This window comes from Neofelis nebulosa, chromosome 10, assembly GCF_028018385.1.
Source record: "Neofelis nebulosa isolate mNeoNeb1 chromosome 10, mNeoNeb1.pri, whole genome shotgun sequence".
NCBI classification, from domain to species: Eukaryota; Metazoa; Chordata; class Mammalia; order Carnivora; family Felidae; genus Neofelis; species Neofelis nebulosa.
Window position 1 is genome coordinate 65,587,103 of NC_080791.1, and position 20,811 is coordinate 65,607,913.

The following is a 20,811-nucleotide window of genomic DNA, read 5'->3' on the forward strand; positions in this document are numbered from 1 at the left end:
GATGCCTCTGAGCCCAAGAGCAAATGAACAGGGGTGTCAACTCCAATGCCGGCCTCCCAGGACACAACGCTGTCTCATTGGGTCCCCCGGGGACAGGCCAGCCTTCTGCTAAATTGTAAAGGCCTCCTAGAGCAGCCCAAGAACTACCTTCTATCTCCCCTGCTTCCCCTCAGAACTACCTTTCCCCAGTCCCCTTGCCCAGGGCCTTTCTCCTGTTTCCTTCTAGTTTTCCTACTGCTTCAGATCTTGTCTCCCCTAACTCCCAGTTCATTTCATTTTCCCCAGGGTCAAACAGTCCTTCATTCACTGTACTGCTTCTCATTAGTCAATCTCTAGCTCATATACAAACCTCTTCAGAGACAAGTCACACAGAAGAGGAGTCTGTATCTTTGAGAAATGGGTGGTTTATACGACAAACACTTAGAAACAGGTCAGCTTTCATTAAGAAGCCTTCATACCCTAATTGCATATATAATTCACCTTTTATAGATACAGTGCAATCTAACATATAGGCAGTTTTTAGATGAGAATATTGTGATCATTTCAATAGCCCTTCAAGAACAGTATATCAGAGCCAGAAATACTAAGAGAAGGGATCTTTGGAGAAATCCTACAATGAGGTCTAAACTCATTTAACATCCTCCTCTCCCCTCAACACACAAATACACACAGGCAAGTTTTCTAGGTCTTACAGGTGGAAACAGAGACACTGGGGATTTTCCTATCAGGCAATATTATGCAGCATATTCCCCTAAGATAGATGCACCCAGCATTTTACTGCACCCACCTACTGAGATAGATGCACACAGTGCCTCCTCCCAAGCCAAAAATAGATGCTCAGAATCTCCCTCCCCATCCCCAGGAGAAGGCACTCACTAATGCAAGTTCTCCCTTAGGCTTTATAGAGAATTCTCTGCAGACTATGCCAGATGGTAATTTTTTTTTTCTTTCATGCCCTCCTGGCCCCTTCTCCACTTTCCATGGTTACTCTAACTCAAAGAACTCAATTATCTGCCAGCAGATTTCCCCCTCCCCCACCCCTGTCCACCCTAAACACCCTCTTCTTCCAAGCTAACGTAAAGGCTCAGAAGGGAGGCCAAGCCAACACTCTGCAGGGCGGCTGCCTGGACTCCTATAGGCTCAGATACACATTCCCTTCGCTTGACTGCCTCGGCAAACTCTCTTGGGCCCAACACTGGAAATCAGGAGACTCCAGGACAGTGACACATAACAGACAAAGAGAAGCAACAAGAAGACATGCTCTTCAGTCTCTCAGCCCCACCTGCCTGCAGGGAGGTGTTCTGGCAGTCCCAGACTCTGATCCTTCCACCTCCTCCCCGTGGTCCTCCCCAAAGTAGTTCTTAGAATCAGATTAGGTAGACACGGAGCACAGCCTCTCTTACTTATAACTCAGCAGTGTTGCCAAGATATCTGGAGTCAGAGGCACCCCTGCATACTGTAAACCCACACCCTCCATTCCAGGGACAGGGTAGAGCCAGCAGAATTCAGGATGCCCTAGGCCTGTCCTCGAAGGCATTTCAAAGTTTCAACTTCCTTGGGTAACTGATTATTCTAATTTTAGAGAGAGGGAGCCCAGAGGGAGAGTATGTAGGAAGGGCAGTAGAGGAAGGGGGAGAGAGGGAGTGAGAACAGGAACGTTACTTTTTAATCCTTAAAGAATATGGAGGGATCCATCCAATGTGTGACTCACCTCTGGGAAGCTGGACTGAGCAGAAGTGGGAACCAGCTGCAGCCCCAATCTAAGCTACGGACCACTTCTCTGGGACGACTTCTCTGTCGGGCCTGAGAGGCTACTATGATGGATTCACCTGAAAAAAGGCTCTGTTGTTAAACAATAACAGATCTGTCTCCTCAGGGTCTTCCCAGGGGCTTCTTCCCAGAGCCTACTCCAGGGCATGGAAGCTTGCCCTGTCCTGCTACAAAAGCTGAGGCTGCCAAATGGGGGGCCAGGTCTCTCCCTGTGTTCCCACCTGACATGCCATGAGCCCTACACACTCCCTGAGAACAGATCTGGGTGCCCTTTCCTGAAGTCTCCCCACCCCTGCTTTTCTGTTCCTTGGCATACTCCCAATGCATATCAAGAATCTCTGCCCTTGAAATTCCCACTTCCTCATTTCTTTCTTGTTTCCCTCTAAGCTGTAGCCATACAGGTTCCTGAAAGAGCTGCCCAGCCCCCAAGGAGCCTTTCAGAGTGATAACTCCGCCTGCCGGTTAAACCCTGTCTTTCAGACCCAGAACCCAGCTAGCAGAATGAGGGAACCAGCCCTGACAATCAGAAGCCTCTCTTCCAGCTACTGAAATGTATACCATAACTGCCAGGTAGTTAGCTGTGGGACACTGGAAAAGCGAAGGGTCTCTTCGAATCCTTCTCTTCTATACTAAACACATGAGTCGGGTAACCTAAGCAAAGAAAGCTTCATCTCTGAAGCATCATTTATGAGGCTCAAACCTGAAGTGAACATCACTCTTCTATTTCCCAAAGAAAGCATCATTTATTTCCTTTAATATCTCGAAGGACTTTTTAAAGGTTTTTTCTCATTTTTATTTATAAATGCACAAAAGAATAGGGCACTTTATAAATTGGGAAACCAGAACAGAGAGGCAAAATGCCTTTCCAGAAGAGAATGGGGCCGTCATTCAAGCTTTAATTCACAACATCTCACATTTTACAGGACTTGACTTGCTTAAAATTACTTTCATAGAAATTGTTTTAAGCTTATTTATTTTGAGAGAAAGAGAGAGAGAGAGAGAGAGAGAGAGTACAAGTTGGGGAGGGGCAGGCAGAAGGAGAGACAGAATCCCGAGCCAACTCCATGCCATCAGCACAGAGCCTGATGCAGGGCTCAAACTCACAAACTGTGACATCATGACCTCAGCGGAGATCAAGAGTCGGACACTTAACTGACTGCACCACCTAGGTGCCCCGCTTTCACGGAAATTACCTCATTTTTGTTCCTCCCAACAGACCTGTTAAAGTAGTTATATCATTATCTCTCATCTCAGAGCTAATAAATCTAAAGGTCACATAGGTTAATGGTCTTGCCCATGGCCACCTTGATGGCAAGTAGCAGAACCTGACCATGGACCTAAGTCTCCTCACCTCAAATCCAGTACTCATTCTGCTACATCAAAAGAATGACCACCTGCTCACCCTCTTCACATGTGTGGGGGTGATAAAGTTAGAGGAACCCCAACCACAGCCACTTGAGTAGAAAAGTGGGATTCTGGATTTGCACTGCCCACTGACTCAGAGAGGCCTCCTCCTCACACCCCCAAATTTAAATCCCAACCAACAGTGCAATGCCATATGCTTCCAACAAAACAGAGGTTTCAACTAAGCGGAGGATCACTGGGAGTGTATTAAAAGGAGGCATCACTATAGCAGTGGCCCATCTGAGGTCCAGGGCCACGGAGTTCACCCTTGTGGACCCTCAGGCCACAATACTGATGCATACATGTATACAATCAGGGAGCCCAAACTGGGGACATGGTCAGTGCTTTTACTGGCAAGCTGACCCGAAGTTAATCAGAAGGCCCCCTCATTGTCTGCCAGAATACAAAAGACATTCTGTTCAAAAAGTTCAAGAAGAAAAACCGAAGAGCCAGGACAGCAGCTGTTCCCTCAACCCACAGAGAAACCAGAGGCATCCACAATGTTCCCTAAGGCCCAGCAGTAAGTTTGAGATGTAACATGGCTGAAGCGGAAGCACATCTCCTGATAAGTCTCCACTGCAGGGAGTGTCTGCTGCATTAATGCTCCAAATAAGATCACTGAGAACCTAACTACCCCATCACCTATAAAGGTGCCTTTCTGGAAGGATCTCCTCTCCTAGGCCACACTGAGCTTAGCACACATCACTCCTCTGGGACAGAACAAGTTTCACCAAAGCATAGGACAAACAAAACAGGAATGCACAGTGTGGACAGTGCGTGCTCTGAGATTTGGTTAAAATATTAACCTGAAGAATCCATCACAGTACCTCAGTACTGTGTCTCCACAACCACAACCTCGTGCCTCATGTCTTCACAGGCAACCTAGTAGCAGCCACCACTGAGAGCTCACTCAGAGATATCTGTATAGGAAACCTCTTCACAGCCCCCACCCCCAGCCCAAAACACACACACACCTGCCAGCCTCCTTTAGCAAAGCCTGTGATGGGCCTTATTAATGAAGAAGGACAGCTTGCTTCTTTCCAAGTTACCTGAGGGAGAAACGAAGAGAGTGACCCTAGCTCAGATATCCCTAAGACGGTCCCTCTGTCCTAATAACTGCTCCAGAGACTGGGAACTCACCACAAGCTCCTAGCTGAGTTAATTGGAGCTTTTTCTTTTTTTCACTACAGGTCAGACATAGCAACACCAAGAGACAAAACAGACAGTGTTCACTAGAACAAACCAAGCCACTCAAAAGACACTGGAGTTTCCACGTAGGAACTCCAAACACAATGCTGGAATGATGATAACTTGCTTTTTCTATATAAAAAAAAAACTGTTTCTGTAAAATATCCTAAGCCTTTGTGCTAAATACAAGATGATGATTTCTACAGAAAAGTCTAAACACCTCAGGTTCAGCAAGAGTGAGATCAGCTAGATTTGCAAAGTCAAGAAAATTGGCTGTTTCCCTCCTCCTTAAGCTAATAGAATCCAACTGTTGGAGCATGACATCATTCCTGAGCCCCAAACCCTGAGCAGAGAGTACAGACTTATCCCTGCCTCCCAGAAAACAGCCCAAGACTATGGCCAGGAAAGGAGAAAAAACAATCCAAGCCGGAGCTGACCTTACCTGAAAGTCCCGGTGCTTTCCTGCCCACTCCATTCTCGGCAGAGTTTGGCTCACACCACAGTCTGTAAGGGAGCCCGGGGCCCCAAAATCCACTCTCTTAAGCTCCGATACCTGCTGCGAGCTTCCCACAGCTCCTTCCTCTGACCTTTCGTGGCGCTCCTTCCAGCCAAATGAGCAGAGCACTTCTAGCCGGCCAGGCCAGTTGTCATGGAGACCCTGTTCTCGCCAGCCAGCGTGCTCTGTGCTCTGGCTTGCTCTCTCTCTCCTGCTCTCGCTCGTGCGCTCGCGCTCGCTCTCTCTCTCTCTCTCTCTCTCTCTCTCTCTCTCTTTCTCTCTCTCTGTCTGTCTCCTCTCCTCTCTCCCCCTCCACCCCCCCTTCTCTCCCGCTCTCAGTTCTGGGAGGCTTCCATGAAACAGCACTGTCTTTTGATCAGCTCGGGTTTTGCACACATTCCACTCCTCCTACCTCCCTTCCAGTCAAACAAGAGCTCTGGGCAGCTCCTGGGAACTTGCTTGAACAGTTAAGATGGGAGAAGGGAAAGACAGTGAGTGGACTTGTTTTCCTCCCCTCTAGTGTCTCATTTTTTTTTTTTTTTTTAACTTGGAAGAAGCCTGGCCAGCAGGGAGGGAGCTAGCTGGAGCACTTGGGAGGGGAAGCAAGCTCTTCCTCTGGGTCCTGGAGTGTGGGTAGGAGGACCCAGATGCATTGCCTTGACTTGTTTGTGCACTTGGGATTTTCCGGGCAGCACTTGAGGCGGAAATGTATTCACATCCCAGGAGCTCGCCTGGACTGGCCTCTCCACTTACCTTGCTGCCTGCCCAGGTTGTGGCGATGGCTTTAACCAGTGCAGGGACTCATGGTACTATTGCTGATACCCAAGCAGTCTCTCATCTTCCTGCAACAGAGAGGAAAAGACACCAGGTCAGGACCAGTAAGAGTCCCAGACAAGTCCAGAGTCATAGCAGAAGCAACAAACAAGATACAAACACAACCTCATCTCTCTGCCCTGCTCAAGACCTGCAGCTAAAGCCCCTGGATGTCTGTGAGCTGCTGTCACAGCCAGGGATACTATCATTTTTGTCCAAGAGCCAGCACAGTGCCTAGGACACAGCAGGCCCTCTCAATTCAATCCCCCCATGTATATTTCTTCTTTGTGATCCCGCAACCCTGGGATCATGACCCGAGCTGAGATCAAGCTCAGTTGGATGCTCAACCAACTGAGCCACGCAGGCGCCCCATGACCTTCTATGATATGCACTATTTTGTCTGACCCTCAAACCTTCTGAAATACACTGAGCAATATTATTACCATTTTATACATGGGAAAACTGAGGCTCAGAGAGATCAAATGTTCAGTCCACAGTTACACAGCTAGTGAGTTAGGCCGTCAAAGAACTAGTAGAGGCCAGTCCATTGTTCTTTAGTCCAGTGTCCTTCCACTAAAGCACACTACCATCTGATCTTAAAAACTAACAACTTTTTTGATAGCCAGTATTGAGATACAAGGAGGAAGGCAGAGAATCTTTCTGAGTCATTGTGAATTAGACCTGACTACCATTCTGTTGGCCTGAAGACTGTATGATAGCATCTATGAGCTGTAGAAGGTAATGATACACAGATTAGAGGGAAAAGTCTTGCCCTGTAGCTATAATTTACCTTACACTTTTTCGAAGTACTCTCAGAAATCTTGACTCATCTGTTCAACACAACTGACCTGAAAGTTAGGACTGCTATTATCACAGATTATTAAATCTAATTTAACAGATTGAGATGAAAATCTGAAAGAGAGGTCAAATGACTTGCCCCAGGTCACAGAACCAGAAAATAACAGATCTAGAAAGAGTACAGAAGCTTTTCAACTCTCTTTTGTGTAGTAAGCAGAAAGGCTGCAGGGAAACCAGGTGGAGCAGGGGGTCAGAAGACCTTGGCAGTATCTGGTTCCACCATTAACTAGCCATGCGACCTTGGGCAAGTCACCTACCCTCCCAGTTTCTACCTATGAAACCTGTCCCATGGGCAACTGATAGGGCTGGGATGGGCATAAAAGAGATGACTATGTAAAAGCATTCTCCTTAAGTCGGGCACTGAGCTAAGAACTTCATTCATCTCTACTGTTTTCACCACATACAGACAAACAAAACCCAGGGCCTCTGTTATCTCTCCAAGAGGAGAACACCGAGGCTTAAAGAAGAGATTTTTCTTTTTCTTTCTTTTTTTTTAATTTAATGTTGGTTTATTTTTTGAAAGAGAGAGACAGAGCACAAGCAGGGGAGGGGAAGAGAGAGAAGAAGACACAGAATCTGAAGTAGGCTCCAGGCTCTGAGCTGTCAGCACAGAGCCTGATGTGGGGCTCAAACTCATGAACAACAAGATCATGACCTGAGCCAAAGTCAGATGCTTAACCAACTGAGCCACCCAGGTGCCCCAAGTAAGAGATTTTTCAATGCTGCTTTCCTAAAACACTGCCAGTGAGGTCCTGATGGAATCTTTAATGCAGCGATCCTTTATAGAATCCTTTTGACTTTTATTGACCTCTGATATATCACAAAATTATCAAAATAAGATTTTAATTGACTTGAGTTTAAAAAGTAAATATATGTCAGAAGCTAAGGTAGGGAAAGTGTTAGAAAATCCAACAGGAAATAAATCCTAAGTAGTGGGCACTATTGCTTTAGTGAAGCAATCAGAGCTTCAAAACGGTCAGGTCCAATTTTCCCACTACAGAAGCCCGACCTGACCCAAACACCAGCTCGGGAATCCTTCAAAGGCCCTAGTTCCCCATGTCTGCAAAGAAAGACTGAATGAAATGACAAGTGGAACACCATCAAGTCACTGAACTTCTCCCCTTCCCATTCCCAACAGGCATCCCTTTGCTCTCCTCCTGACCCTCCACTTCCAAGTACCCACACTAAGAAGAGGTGATGCCCATCCACTTCTACAACAAGCTAATACTCAGTTACAGTATTAGCACCAACAAATATTTATCCAGCACCTACCATATGTCAGGCATTCTTCTAAGCACTGTGAGGGGCCAGGATCAGGGCTGAAGACACAAGTCGGACTCTAAAGTAATGCAAACTTCAAAAAGCCCCACAGACCAGGAACAGAATGCAGGCCATGCTCCCCCTAGTGGCATGCTGGAGTTCACAGAGGTTCTTTAGAGCCTTGTCCTCTGGGGGAAGGGACACAGTAAGGGCCCCATTATGGGAGAACCAGAATCCCTGCTTGGGTGCTGGGACAGGTATAAGCTCTCTGCACTAGGCAGAGCAAGAGGACAGCTGAATCCCCCTGCTGCCCCTGCACAGCTGGATTCAGACCAATCCTGTTTGACCTTTCCCAAATGATAGGGCTCTTACAACCTCATGTGTTCTAGGATCTGTTGAGTGGCATGCATGCATACCTATGCCAGAAATCTGGGAGATACCCTTGCATATTCCCACCTCCCCCTCTCCATATCCAATCCATTTACCAATTCCAAACATTTCTTTTTCCAAAATGTATCCGTCCATTTTTCTGCACCTCCACCGCCACCCTAGTCCCGTCTTAATGACTGAAAAATGTCCGGATTGCCCCAGCTTTCACTCTTGCCCTCACAGCTCCATTCTCCATGCAGCTGTCTGAATCACCCTTTTACATCAGATCATGTCATTTCCTCCTTAACACACTTCAGTGTCTTCCCACTGCACTTTAGATGAAATCTTGATTCTTACCAGGACCTAGAAGGCCCTGTGATCCTTCTCCAGCCTCCTCTCAGCACATTTCCTGCCCTCCACCTGAGTGTGCCAGCTACAAGGGCCAGATTTTCCCCAAGCTGTTCCCCTTTGCCTGTGTCACTCCCCATGTGCCAAACTGGCTCTTACCTTGCCTCAACCAGGACTCTCACCTCCTCAGAGAAGTCTTCCACAATCCTCCAATCTAAATGAGGATTTATCCTTCATAGCACTCACCATCATCTCTAACCAAAATATATCCATCCTTTTCATAATGTCAGTTTTCCCCAATGAGTTCCTTTAGGAGCAGGAACCTTGACTGTTTTTGCCGCCATATTCCCTGCATTTAGTATGGGGCCCAGATCCCAGCTGGCACTCAATTAATGTCTGCTGAATGAATGCAAAAAAAAAACCACACACACACATTTCATCCTGTCCTACAGGAAGAAGAAACTTAGAACAGCTATTTCATGTCACTCATTGTTTCTTTTCATAGGCTTACAAACTATAATTACATCCCCTTTTCTTATGTGCCTTGCCTGTGGGCTCAACCAAAAATTCCTGTAAAGTCTCCCTGTGGTTTGTTTCCCAGAAATTTCCTCGTAAGGTCACTCTTCTAGGGACGCGCTCCAGGGTTTTATAGCCTCTCCCATTACCCATTACAGGCACTCCTCCACCAGTATCATTGCCAAACCAAGCGGGATGCAGGAATGGCCCAACTCCCATACATGAGAAGGTTCTCTCAGGTCAGCAGCATTCAGGGACAAAAACGCTTTCTCTTATGTCTACTGTGCAGATCACTGTACTTGCAAGAAATACATTTTCCCTAAAAAAAAATCATCTTATGTTTTATAATTTGGAGTATAAAAGGTTTGAAAAAAATGTTTTTTTCATTACTAAATATTTGTATATGTATACATACACATTCATACATATATATATATATATATACATTTATACATATATATATATAACTACTATTTGAGGGGAAAATAAGGAAAGCCTAAATAACAGTAACAGCAGTGTGACTAAACCCCCTCATGAGATACATTAGCACCAAAATCTGAAATCCTTTCTGGCTTCATCTGCTGCCCATGCTTCCCCTGCTGCCCACACCCATCTACTGGCACAACAACCACACACCACCTATGCCCTGAACACTGTGTTTTTCCTCTCCTACAGCCCCTCCCCAGTGCTCATGCTGTTACCTTTATCCGCCTCCCTACCTCCGCCTCTACGACAAGCAAAATCTTACTGCTTTCAAGGCCCAACTCCGTTATCACTTCCCCTGAGAAATATTTCCTGATCTCTTGGCAGAATCTGTTTGCTTAGTCTGCAATCCCACAACAGTTTGAAGATGCCTTCATCATGATATTTATATCACTTTATCACTGTCACTTGTACCCCTGTATCCCCCACAGTTGTGAGCCCCATGAGGTCTACCAACTTTATTATCTCATTCACAGTGGGCAATCTATTCATGTAATAGATTGATCCTTGAAAAAGACTTTTTAAAAAATAAATACAGAAGCTGTCTCCTCCATAAGATGAGGGAATTTGAGTGTATAGACTTACACTGTACCAAGAGTATATGTGTGTGTGTGTGTGTGTGTGTATGTGTGTATATATATATGTTTGTGTGTATATATATGTGTATATATATGTGTGTATATGTATATGTGTGTGTGTATATATATGTGTATATATATGTGTGTGTATATATATATATTCATACATATATATATGAATATATATATATACATATATATATATATGAATATATATATATACATATATATATATATGAATATATATATATATGATTAGATTCTAGATTTAGTTCCTAGAAGAGTTTATAGTATTTTCTTATCTCTTTTAAAAACAACTGAAATTCCAAACCTGAAAACACAGGAGCAAAGTAAATCTTTTAAAGTCACTCCTTACTTTGGGATCAAAGGAATTCAAGAAAAGTAAGCTGTTGTTGGATACCAGAATGCCTAAAAGATGCCGTGTACTTCAGAAGCCTCCCAGTGCCCACCAGACTGGAGTCTAGCAGCATCTCCACCAAAGACAGCTAGTTCTACCCAAGTAACAGGGAAATCAGGCACGTATCCTGCCCATTTCTATACTGGGCTCTGGCCGCCATGTGAGCAGGCAGACTTACACAAGAGCCCTTTAGGGCTTTCCAGTTTTCCTTTTCTACCTCTGAGTGGCAATGTGGTTTAGAAGGGAAAAATTAAAAATTCAGAGAGGGAAAGAAGGAGTCAGCAGGCTGGAGCCCAGGTCCTGGTTTCCAGGGTGGTAAGATCTTGAGCAAAACCCTGCCCCCACTGAAAAGCCTCTGCTTTTCCCTGCGTATAACAAGAGGGCAATTGGGCTGTTTGAACTAGCTGTTCTCTAAGGGTCCTTCCAGCTTGAATGTTCTCTTGCAGTCACCCAGTCCAACTGTTCTGTCCTAGTCACCTAGTCCCAGTGCTTTCTGAAGAGTCCAGAGCAGCAAGAAGACTTCTTGTTTCAGGGGCTACAGAGTCTCCATCTAACTCTTTCAGCAGAGCCCCTGATGTGGGGCTCTGGAGTCATCTGCCTGGTATCAGACAGAAGACTGTCCCCCCAAACAGGGCAGGCTTTCCTGGAGGAGAAGATGGAAGATTCAGGCTTCTTGACTATGGAAAGCTAGAGAGAGAATAAAGATACTAAACACCAGATGCGGATATTTGGAAATGGCCTGGGAAGTGCCTGGAAGGAGACTGAGGCTCCCAGGGACTTACTCCTGGCCATCAGTCTGAGACAAAGCCGCTTTTACAAAGCAGAAGAATTGGCAATATCTTAGTTCTCTTGAAAGATAATCTGCCTACTACAAATCAAGCAGTCTCTTCTACCAGCACCTTTGAAGCAACAAAATAAATGTCTCCCTCCAGATGGCAACCCAGCCTCCTCTGCCTCTGTCAGGAGGCACATCCAGCAGGACCTCCAGGCCACTACTACACATACTCTGCTTGCACAGCCTTCCTGGGAAAACAGAGAAAGAGCCATCCTGTATTCAAATCCTGCCGTTTTATGGCAGGATATTCTCTGGGGTCCTTACTCCTGCCTTAATCCCACCTGCCTCACACCCATCTCCTACCCTCCCACCCAACACTAAGACTCTGAAGTAAAAGAGTGTGGGATTCAGCCTGTAATTATCCTGGATCCCACCGCCCTGTGGCGAAGTGGCTACTAGACATCTTCATGCTGGGTTGAGCACACTTTCCTTTGGTCTGTCAGCCTTCTAGCCTTAGTTTACTTCTATTCAGCTCCCAATCCTCAATATGAAACTCACAATTCAGATCCCCAGAGCACAAGATACACAGTGGCTTGATCCAGTCTCTTGGAGTATCTGTCACAATGCTCATATACGGGCTAATTTCCTAGAATCTCTCAAATCCACAGACTTCTGACTACTGTCCCTTGCCAAGTCTGAGCATTTTAACACTGGGCCACATAAACACAGTCTGGGGCCAGGAAAGACTGGACAGGCAATATACCAGACCCCCTCTAAAAGCACCATTTTACCTTTCCAGAATGTGCTTCTCATGCTTACTTGGCTTAGAACTCTGAGCTCAACCAAGATCTTAACCTGTCATGACTGAAGCTTCAAGATGGGGGAGATAGAGCACAAAGTGGGGGGAAGGGAGATGGTGAAATAAGAAGACTGTGGACTCAAATGGCTTCTCCATGATATAACCAAGAAAATACCTGGAGCCTGAAAAAAAAAGTGCCCCTCAGAATAAGATCTGGGTAAAGCTGTAGGAAATGTGGGCCCAGACTGTGTCATCTCCTCCATGCTGTCTCCCCTGATTTTCCCTGCCTGGACTGGATTCTCTACTCACAGCGCCTATACTCCTTGAAACAAACAGTCTAAGTACTAACAGTTGTTAGCTGTGCTCACTGCCTTGTATTTTAGTGTACCAAGGCTATTCAACTTAATTCTCGTGCTAGCCTATAATATTCTTCAGGGCAAGAACTACTTGAATTCTTAACTCTGAATTCTAGTTTAGGACTCTGTCCCATGCACAATTATTACATTTTTAATATATGAACTAATGAAACCAACCAACTAATCAACCTTAATAAGGGATCAACAATATCAGCACAAAACCTAAACCATTTGGTGCTTAGCACCTCAGAGTGGTCCAGAGTTTCCAAGGTATGGTGTGTATACAGATGATTGTAAGTGGTATATGGACAAACATTTTAAAAATGTTTAATACTTTTGTATTTGTCTTAATGTGCATAAGAAAAAACACAACCAGCTATCATTTTCACTGATCTCATTGATTAGACCAATGCTAAAAAAAATAAAATAAAAAAGGTACAGTTAACCCATGAACAACATGGGGGTTGGGGTGCTGGCCCCCTGTGCACTTAAAAATCTGCATATAACTTTTGACTTCCCCACTACTTAACTACTAATAGCCTACTGCACACTGGAAGCCTTACTGATAACATAAACCATCATTAATACCTATTTTGTATGTTATATGTATTATATACTATGTTCTTACAATAAAGCAAGCTAGAGAAAAGAAAATGCTATTAAGAAAACCATAAGGGAGAGAGAATACATCTACAGTACTACACTGTATTTATAAAACAAAATCCAAGCATAAGTGCACCTTCTGCACCTTCACTGTTCAAACCCATGTTGTTTAAAGGTCAATTGTATATATTTTGTGTTTGCTTTTAATTTTGTTTGCTAAAGTTAGTGGATAGAAGTTTAAAGAGAAACAGCAGACTTGCACAGCTTCACAGTATCTTTATCATTACAAAGGCAGAAATACAAAAACTTGACAATGAAGAAACCCAGCAGACATTATCTTTACCAAGTGATCAAAGTTAACATTACTATTAATAAGTCATACTGACATCATGTAGCCCTGACATGATGCAGTAAGAAGGGCATTTCATTTCTGTGGCATTCCTCCCCAAAATTCATAACCTCAGTCTAATAATGAGAAAACATCAAACAAACCTGACTTGAGGGACATCCTATAAAATACCTGGCTACCACTCCTTAAAAGTCTCAAGGTCATAAAAGACAAGGACAGAGTGCAGAACTGTCAGAGACTGGAAGAGACTAAAAAGACACAATACATAAATGTAATGTGGGAACCTGGATTAGATCCTGGAATAGAAAAACTAATGGAATCCAAATTAAGTCTACAGTTTACACTACACTACTATTAACTTCTTAGTTGATAATTGTACCATAGTTATAAAAGGGTAAGGGAACTTGTATTGTCTCTACAACTTTTCTGTAAGTTTACAATTATTTAAAAATAAAAAGCTCTAAAAAAGCCAACTTAAAGATCAGTAAATAAAAGTATATATGGTACAAATCATAAAAATGGGTAAGAATGGCTCCAGTTTGAGAAACACTAAGAGCAGTCACCCCTTGCATCCCACATCCAAGAAAAGCTCCCCCCAGAATGAGAGTAGTGGCTCTAGAGGAATATTTAGTATAGGGGCGCCTGGGTGGCTCAGTCAGTTGAGCATCCAACTTTGGGTCAGGTCATGACCTCATGATTTGTGGGTTCGAGCCCCACATCAGGCTTTATGCTGACAGCGTGGCACCTGCTTTGGATTCTCTGTCTCCCTCTCTCTGCCCTTCCCCAACTCATGTGCTCTCTCTCAAAAATAAATAAACATAAAAAAAAGAATATTTAGTATAATAGAGAAGTGTTCACTTTATATTACTTTGAGAAAAGTAAAAAATTATCCCATTTAATTAAAAAGTATATAACACATTGGGGCACCTGGGTGGCTCAGTTGGTTAGGCACCTGACTCTTGATTTTGGCTTAGGTCACAATCTCACAGTCATGAGATCGAGCCCAGCATCTGGCTCTGTGATGACAGCTCTCTCTCTCTCTCCCTCTCTCTCTCTGCCCCTCCCCTTCCCTACTTGTGCTCTCTCTCTCTCAAAATCAATATTTAAATGTATATATATATATATATATATATGAATATATATAAATATATATATAAAACATTTATAATGCATAGAAAATGTGTTAAAATAAAAATAGCCTATACTAAATAAAATACAGACAGCATTTATTAAAAAGTAAATGGGAGGGGCGCCTGGGTGGCTCAGTTGGTTAAGCGGCCGACTTCGGCTCAGGTCATGATCTTGTGGTCCGTGAGTTCGAGCCCCGCATCGGGCTCTGTGCTGACAGCTCAGAGCCTGGAGCCTGTTTCAGATTCTGTGTCTCCCTCTCTCTGACCCTCCCCTGTTCATGCTCTGTCTCTCCCTGTCTCAAAAATAAATAAAACATTTAAAAAAATTTAAAAAAAAAATAAAATAAAATAAAATAAAAATAAAAAGTAAATGGGACAAAGATTTTAGAAAGTAACTTGGCTACATTAATTAAAATGTTCATATCCTTTGGCTCAGTATTCTCGCTTCTAGGAAGTTACCCTAAAAAAAAAAAACATTCTGTAGGGGCACCTGGGTGGCTCAGTAGGTTGAGCGTACAACTTCGGCTCAGGTCATGATCTCACTGTTCCCAAGTTTGAGCCCTGCACTGGGCTCTGTGCTGACAGCTCAGAGCCTGGAGCCTGTTTCAGATTCTGTGTCTTCCTCTCTGTCCCTGCCCCTCCCCCAGCTCATGCTCTGTCTCTGTCTCTGTCTCTCTCTCTCTCTCAAAAATAAATAAACATTAAAAAAAAGAAGCCATTCTGTAGTATGAGGGGGAAAAATGCCTATTCCCAGTATTATTTATAATAATGAAAAAATAGCAACAACCTCAATGTCAATCATTACTAGATTGGTAAATTTCAAGTATGCTTTGACCAGGATCCAGAGTAAAAACTACAAATATAACATAGTATGTGCATATGTGAGAGGGCATGTGTGTGTGTATAAAACTGAACCAAAAAGTTTTCTCAGAACAGTACTTATCTTTACCATGTGTGATGCTCTCTGCTATTTTCTATCGTAATCTATTTCATTAAGAAAACAAACAGAGCTTGTACAGCCCCCCCTAAATGATTTTCCAACCCACTAGTGATGACCTGCAGTCTGCGAAACACTACACTGGACTATTGTGCAGCATTAAAAGAGATGACCACAATCCACAAGCTGCTAGCAGCAACTGGCTCTAGGGAAAGAGAAGAGAAAGCCAGGGCAAGACTCACTTTTCTCTGTACATCTTTTTGTACCTTTTGAACCTATATGTATTACTTTTACACGTGTTACATGTATCACTTAGTTGGGAATTAACTTTAAGTGATGACTGTGAGGACTTTAACAGCATCAGACAATGCTAACTATGCAAAACAGAACTGTAACTACATTAATAAAAACACATGCAAGTGAAAAAGGAAATAATGCCAAAACAATAAACACAATTTTTTTTCCTTTTTACTAAGTTTGAAATACTTTAGAATATTTTACTTCTACAATTTGACATACATATTTATTTTCTTAAATTAAAACAATTATTGGGGCACCTGGGTGGCTCAGTCCATAAGCATCTGACTTCGGCTCAGGTCATGATCTCACAGTTCATGGGTTTGAGCCCCACATTGGGCTCTGTGCTGACACCTCAGAGCCTGGAGCCTGCTTGGGATTCTGTCTCCCTCTCTCTTGCCCCTCCCCCGTTCCCCCCCCTCTCAAAAATAAATAAAAATTTAAAAAAAACTTTTTTTTTAAATTAAGACAATTATTATTAAAGGCACATAGGAGATTTTAAAACTAATGGTAATGTTTTCTTTATTAAGCTGGGTTGTAGGTACATGAATATTCACATTTATTTTTTAATTTTTTTTAAGTTTATTTACTTTGAGAGAGACAGAGGCAATGCAAGTGGGGGAGGGGCAGAGAGAGAAGGAGAGCTAGAGAATCCCAAGCAGCATAGAGTCCAACATGGGACTCAAACCCACGAAACACGAAATCATGTTCTGAGCTGAAACCAAGAGTCAGACTCAAATGACTGAGCCACCCAGGTGCCCCATGAATATTCACATTTAAACTGGACATATAAAAGAAGTACTGTCTATATTTTCAATAATATTTTTAAACGAAAGATTTCAGAAGTGGACCCCCTTGCCAGGCCAGCCTCTCCTTACTTTCAAACTCAGTAAGACACTCCAACAAAGTACTGGGATAGGATTTAAAACAGTCAGTCAATTGGATACTTTCTATCTTTGTACAAAGGTTCTGACATGGAACATACCACCACTATGGCTTCTAGAGCTTTCCATTCAGAACCTGGTAATGGACTAACTTCACCGTCCCATTCACACTCAGGATTCTCTTTTCTGAGTTATTCTGCTTTCACTCTTTCCTACACCAAGCTATTGTTCATCCCTTCGTATTTGTAATAACATATAAGCTTTTCTGAGCAAAGAGATCATTTCTTATTAGTCTTTGAATTTTCAACAGACTATAATGCGGTGTTTTTTTTTAATATAGGAAGTACTCAGTAAGTATTTATTAAATAAGTAATATCACAGGCAAAACTCCAGAACAAAGAAAAGTGAAAAGTGGAAAGGACATAGAGAAGGAAGTACCAGCCGCTAGAGATTACACACAAATCATACTAAAACACATTATTACTTTCATTGAATAAAGTTAATATAAAATTATTGTAGCAAAAAAAAAAAAAGAGGTTAGAGTGGGAGAGAGCCAAAGCATAAGAGACTGTTAAAAACTGAGAACAGGGGCGCCTGGGTGGCGCAGTCGGTTAAGCGTCCGACTTCAGCCAGGTCACGATCTCGCGGTCCGTGAGTTCGAGCCCCGCGTCAGGCTCTGGGCCGATGGCTCGGAGCCTGGAGCCTGTTTCCGATTCTGTGTCTCCCTCTCTCTCTGACCCTCCCCCGTTCATGCTCTGTCTCTCTCTGTCCCAAAAATAAATAAAAAAAAAAAAAAAAAAAAAAAAAAAAACGTTGAAAAAAAATAAAAACTGAGAACAAACTGAGGGTTGATGGGGGGTGGGAGGGAGGGCAGGGTGGGTGATGGGTATTGAGGAGGGCACCTTTTGGGATGAGCACTGGGTGTTGTATGGAAACCAATTTGACAGTAAATTTCATATATTAAAAAATAAATAAAATAAAATAAAATAAAATATCACATAAAAAAAATTATTGTAGAGAATAAAGGAGACATTACATGTAAAACACACAGTGGTAGAAATCAAGTGGTCTATAAGTAACAACTTGGGGTTTAAAAAGTAATATGCACACATATTTCCATGATACATATTTGTATATGATATATATGATATATCACAAAAATAAACACATACATATGCACACACATATATCAAAAAATGCCGGGAGCACAATTTATCTGGATTTCAGAAAAACTTCCCTTGATCTTAAGGATAAAACAGAAATATACTGGCAGCTGGATGGTCTGGTAAGTCAGGACAGCTGGGGCCAAACTGTGCTGCAATATGGATCAACTAAGAAGAAGCACTCTGGAACTCCTAGAAGTTTGGCCACTTCCCATCTGTTCTAGATCCTACCATTGTCACCCTTTTTATCAATGACTTGGGGAAGACATGCTTATCTGAAATGCCTCTGACAACCTAAATGGGAGGGATAATTTATATACTAGAGAGAATCAGAATAAAGGCCTCAACAAACTGGAACCATAGGTTAAAAATAACAAGATGAAATTTTAAAAGGACAAAGGACATTATTTTATACTTAAGTTTAGGGGGAAAAACTGCGTAACAACACAGGATGAAGATGGTATAAGTGAAGATTTGAGAAATGATTCAATAGGAGTCAACTGATGAGTCCATGTGATTTTTAGATTCACTGACTGAAATACAGAGCCCAGATCAAATGAGGTCCACATCTTACTCTGCTCCATTTGCATTAGAACAATCGTGCATCCAGGGGACACACACCCTATGTGCAGACTCAGGGGTAAATGGAGTCTTAATAACATCTCAGGCAAGTATACTGAAGGGAGAAAAATCAAGTCTATGGAGCCTCTTAAACTGAGAAATAAGATAACATGTCTGGTTCGTGAGGCTCTTAAGTCCTCCTGCAGAACAGGAAGATACCACTTTTATCCCTATGGAGTCATCTCCGGGGAACTGGTGGCTAGATGAGATAAAGAAAGCTCACATAAAGAAGGGCCAGCTGAGCCCTGCATGATCTGCCCTTTGTCATTCCTGCTACTCACCCTGGAACCTCCCATTTGGGGCTCTGACCACCCAGGCTTTAGTAAGGACACAGAGAAGCTCAAGAATCTCAACAATTCTTAACCATCATCTCCCCAAACCACGGTTCATCATGATCAGAATTACAAAGTGATATTTTTAACCAGCAGAGTGAATTCTCGTGGACCTTTAGCCTTCTATACTAAGGTGTCATCTGATAGTTATTGGAGAGTAAGGACTCGGGTTTGACTATTGTAACTGAAACATTAGACAGTAGGAATGCAGCATTTCAGCTCCATCAGGCATTGCTGGGAAATATACATGCCAGCTTATCTCCCAAAATGGAAAACTATGATACTTCTTCTAAATACTCAGGAAGAATCAGCAAGAGAGAGAAGAGCAGTGGCCCCTCAAAACCTAGTTCTTATCCTAGAAACATGGAAGGCGGCCCTGGTCTACAGATGAGGGTCACATTAAATAAACCTCAACATCCTATAGTACAAAATGTCATTTTTTTAAACCATTCTCTTTTTTCCAAAGAATACAAACCTAGAAGTTTCTAGAATGATTAGCTCCTTCCATAACAATACATGTACTAGGTGTATCCCACTTTTATGTAAAATAGAGCTAGGTGGCTTTTGTATACAAAGAGGTGCTTCCAAATGTTCTTCACTCAGGGGTGCCTGGATGGCTCAGTCAGCTAAGCATCCAACTCTCGATTTTTGGCTCACATCATGATCTCAGGGTCATGAGATTGAGCCCCATCTGAGCTGACAGAGAGGAGCCTGCTTGGGATTCTCTCTTCCCCTCTATTGTTCATGCACTTGCTCACTCTCTCCCCCAAAATAAATAAATAAACTTAAAAAAATTATGTTCTTCTACTGAGAGGTCAACATAGAAGAACCTATGCAATAGGGGAACAAATTAGGCCCCAGGTTGTAAGGAAGGGAAGAGAGGTGAGATGATGAGGGGGAAAATAGAGGAAAGTAAAGGGAGAGGAGAAAGTAGTTGAAGATCCTGAAGGACAGAAACAGGAGGAAGCTTGTTTGGAAGTCCGAGAATAGCATACTTGGGGAGATTCCTGCGCATTACTCCCAAGGATGTCAAGGAACATATCTGAGTACAACTTAGCCTCTTGAAGGAAAGAAAGAATTCAGAAAGTCTATTATTCCCTCAGCGTCAGGATTCCTTATGCTGGGTTAACATGATTACCCAAAGTCCATGTAACTGGTTGGCTAACACTGCTAAATGACTGGGAGGAGGGGGGAAGAGTACAAAAAACAAAGGTTCAGGGACCACTGTCCCTGGCACAGCAGATGCCAGCACAAGGCTTCTTTCTCAAGAGCTGTAGGCCTCCAAAGGCTGTATCTCAGAGACACTGGCTCTCTTCAAACCTGAGCAAGCACAGGAAGTCAACCATTTGAGAGTCCTCAAGGTGATGAAAGATTGCAGCCACTCATGTCAATGCAGATAACATCTGTGCTCAGTCATGCGTGGGACACACCTCTTCCAAGGAAAAGGCCTAACGGAGCTGAAGAGAGGTAAATCTACTTGGGAACAGTTTACCAAGAAGATGAGGCTTGACTCTATGTCCTCCCAAGAGAGTTACGACTGCTGATTAAATTATTGTTCCTTTTCAGATTCAGACTGTGTCCAAACACGGCTAGCAGAAGCACAGCCAGCAGCCAATCGCAGAGAAGAGAGCTACAAATGTGTGACAGGCAAACAAAAAGGCTCTACTTGGGATTTGGAGGTTTGCAAAATGCTTCTGAGGACACCAAAAGTGACTCTCATCTTTTCTTTTTTCAACTGTGACCTCTCTTTCTGCTCTCTCTCTCCTGCTGTATGGGCAATGGGAATGGACAAGGAGGGATGATCAGGAGCTATTTTAACAGAAACCAAGAACTTGGGGGATGCAGGATGACTGACTATGGAGGTAAGGAAGTGCCCAGAATGACTCCTGGATTCTGGCTGTGATCACTGGGCGCCAGTCACCACATCAGGAGATACAGACAAAGCAGGATATTCCAAGGTGCTTTGCTGTAGTCATGTCTGAGTTCAAACCAAGAGGTGAAGTCACTCCAACACAGGAAGTCGTTGAGAGAACAAGATGGACAAGAGTATAAAGGACAGAGATG

At 43.2% G+C, this 20,811-nt stretch overlaps 1 protein-coding gene across 11 annotated transcripts in view; it reads right to left on the reverse strand.

The window, feature by feature from the left end:
- The window catches only part of DENND2B (DENN domain containing 2B), a 178,454-nt gene that overhangs the window by 101,756 nt on the left and 55,887 nt on the right, over window positions 1–20,811 (reverse strand). For 9 of the 11 annotated variants that reach the window (XM_058688157.1, XM_058688156.1, XM_058688161.1 and 6 more), the window contains one exon: window positions 5,612–5,700. The gene's annotated coding sequence lies outside the window, so the exon portion shown is untranslated. Of the gene's footprint in view, window positions 1–1,711; window positions 1,830–4,804; window positions 5,319–5,611; window positions 5,701–20,811 lie in introns of those variants that run through there. The other 2 variants (XM_058688162.1, XM_058688159.1) reach the window with 2 other exon arrangements.